Below are 3,454 nucleotides of genomic sequence, written 5' to 3'. Positions count from 1 at the left end.
CAGTCCCCATCCTGTGGGTCCCTGATGAAAATTGTACCCCTTCATCCTCCACGAGACGGTGTCCATGTTTCTTGTCCCAGCAGGGAGATGGTTTTGAGCCCATTCCCTCCTCCCTCCGGCCTGCGCCCAGCACTTTCTGCTCCGGGGGGCCGAATCACTCGCAGTTCCCAGGTGAGTCAGTGCCTTCTCAGAGTGCCCAGTCACTGCATTTCCTCTGTCTGGAGGGCCATGCCCTGAAATCCACCCGCCTGCCCCTCCCACCTCTGTCTGCAGGAGGTGCCCCCGGAGCCTTGCAGACCCCTTCTGCCTGGCGCGCTGAGGACCCCTTCCTCACGCCGCGCCGGCGGCCCTTGGCGCCCAGCGCCTCCCCGCGGGCCGCGTTCTGTATTTGTTGCTGTGCTGCCAGCACCTGGCCCTGTGCCTCCACATTATCTGTAGCCTCAACGAGCGCTGCGGACGCGGGAAGGAAGGAATGGGTGGAATCCGAGGCTTGTCGGCACTGGTTCTCACCAGACGTAACACATTTTCTGTTGCTTGAAGCTTCAGTCACCCGTCATCCTGGGGCACCTTCTCTCCGTTCCCCATCTCCTTTCTCAGAACAACACTCTGATTCCTAAACTGTATCTTAACGAGTGGCTTGGCACACTGGCTAGGATTCCAGGTCGTGTGGGAACTGGCTGACGATCCCGGGCCCTGCTCCTCTGTCAGCTCAGCTCAGGTGCAGTTGCAAACCTCTCACAGCAGTGCAACGAGGCCTTGAGGAATAAGACATTATTGACTTTTGCTGAGAACACACATCAGATGCGTTGACCTGAAAACTAAATGTTGACCAATGAAAGGCTGTGGTCAGTATTTCACCTTGAAGGACAACACGCTTGGATGGTTCCCAGAAATATGTACGCTTCCACACATGTTGAAGGTATCTGTTAGCGATCCCTGAGAAATAGTTCGTGTGCTAGTGACCTCACAGCGAGGGTTGTCATTTCTGTGCTTAAATCCTCTGGGAAGGGAAGTCGGAAGACTGTTCCGATGATGACTGCTCACTGGGGCCAGGCGCTGTCCAGCTGTGCTGTGCTAATCACCCTGGGGAGACGCCTGTGCTCTGATTCAAGGACACAGAGCCAGGTTCTAGGGAAACCAGGACGGGCCAGCTGACCCAGAGCCTCTAGAGTGAACATTCAAGTGGGTCATTTCAAGTTCAAGTTGACACTACATCCGAATTACTTACACTTCAGTATCATGCAGGTGACGACTTGGCAGCATGTGATACCGCATCTGCACACGTGGGGTCGGAGGGACCAGGTACCTGACCCGGAGGAGCAGCGCTGGGCCCGAGGAGGACGTGGCGGTGGGCGCTGCAGAGCTTCCCTGGGGCCGGCTTGTGCCTTCCGTGGCTTCTCAGGTGCCCAGGGTGACGTGTCTCAGACTCAGCTGAAGTCTGTGTCTCGGCAGCGATGTGTGGGGTAGAGGTGGCCTCTGTTTTTCACGGGGGCCCAGAAACCAGGGGGCTGTAGCCCCCGGGAAGGGCTTTCATGTGTCTCCGCTCACCCCTCTGTCCTGAATTCATTCCTTCGCTTTGCCTTTTTCGACTCCAGCTTTCCCATCAGGAGCAGAACCAGATCAGTCAACGCCCTGCCTGCAGCGGAGGGGCTTCTGAGGAGCGTTTCAGCCGCTACGCGGGAGGGGAGGTCGCCGTGGGCAGTCACTAGGCGTCCCACACAGCCAGGTCCCCGTCACACGTGGCTTTCCCGTTCCTTGGTGAAAACCCTGCTTCTAAGTATCTGGGCCTTGGACCCGCTTCTTTTTCCACAGCATTTTCACATAGTTCTAGTTCATGCCAAAATTTCCAGAAACACACACGTGCTTAAAAAGAGGGAACGTTATTCTTGATGTTATTTGGAGCTTTACCAAGAGCTGGTCACCGTTTCGGAAGTTCACCTCTGAGTCACCACGTGCCTCTCTGTCTCTGTGGTTGTCACGTTCTCAACAACCCGAACGTCAGCACAAATGTGGGGTGACCTCACTATGCCTTTGGGTAGGTCACACCCAGGAACTTACATGTTGAAGTACATAGTATTTACATGATTATTATCTTCTTTTTCATTCTATTAGGGCATTATGTTGATTTTTGAAACTATGACTAATCAGGGTGGATTTTATTATTTATTATTTCTTTTTAAAATAGCACAGGAGATTGTAAAACGTTTTAATAAAATAGGGCCTGGGGTCTGATTGGGCTGAGACCCTCTGTGTCAGGTGCCCTCTCGCGCAGGCAGGCAGTTCTCCTCTGCTTCCTAATGTCCTGCCCTCAGCCCACCTCCTTCTGGAAATCAGAATCTGTCCAGGGCGTTAGTCAGGGTCAGACATCCCCTCCCACTGGGATTTGATTCATTTTTAGGTCCTTCTGACTTTGCTCTGCTCTTGCCTAAGCCTCTTTCTTCTTTTTCACATTCCTACCGTCACTCTCATTCAAATGTATGATGAAACGGTCTTTCGTATTATTATGTCATGTATCATGATATCACGTAACAGTCATATTCTCCTTTTAGGTCTGTGTGGTCACAGACGTTATTACAGAATATGTATGTATGGTTCTTCTGTTATTTATAGTTTCAGGCATTTATTTTCTGTTCTCATTGACCTTATCATTCAGATTATGTCCATCCTAGGAAACATGTAAGTACGCATTTAGTTTATGACCTAAATCAGAATTTAAAATCGTACTTTACAATAAAGTGGCAAAAATGTAATCTGGCTGACTCATTATAAAATTGCCTTTGATTTTACTCTTATATGTAGCAGTGGATATTTTTAACTTAAAAGGCTTGCTTTGATTCATTTTTTTCTTTCAAAGCACATAAGGTTTTTAAAATGGATCTCCTATAATTATCGAGACAGTAGGCTGTTTTGGTTCCTTGAATTCCAGTTGTCAGTAAATAGTACCCTCTTCAACCTCCAAGCCTGCGCTTCCATGTTTGTGGTGATGGGGAGAAAACAGCACTGTAAATAAAACAAAACGGCATGGAGAAAGCACGTAGGAGGCATTTTCTCCAAGAAGAGAATCGCTGCCCCACCGCCTACTTGTTTGAAAATTCGGTTCCTGTCGCTTTGTCCTCTGTCATCAAAACAGAGGACCCCTCCTCTCACCCCCTCTGCTTTCCTGGCCGGTCGTCTCGGCTGAGGGAGGAGCCGGTGGAGGGTGGTAGGTTAGGATGGCCTCCTGTGGTGTAGAAGCCCTGGGGGTCTGACTCTGGGCCCCTCATTAGCCTGTAATAACCTCCCCCCCCACCCCCGTCCGTGCAGGGCAGGCGGGAGCAGAGTAGAGTCAGATGATTCTCCCCAGGCCTCTGGCCCAGACCGCGAGGTGTGGTAACCGTGGCGTCAAGAAGGGCTCAGGAGCCCGGGAGGGGCACTCAGAGCTGGGCGAGTCAGGAGCTGCACCACGCGTGTGGCT

This window comes from Balaenoptera physalus, assembly GCF_965194825.1.
Source record: "Balaenoptera physalus genome assembly, chromosome: 18".
NCBI lineage: Eukaryota > Metazoa > Chordata > Mammalia > Artiodactyla > Balaenopteridae > Balaenoptera > Balaenoptera physalus.
This window is presented reverse-complemented; position numbering follows the sequence as displayed.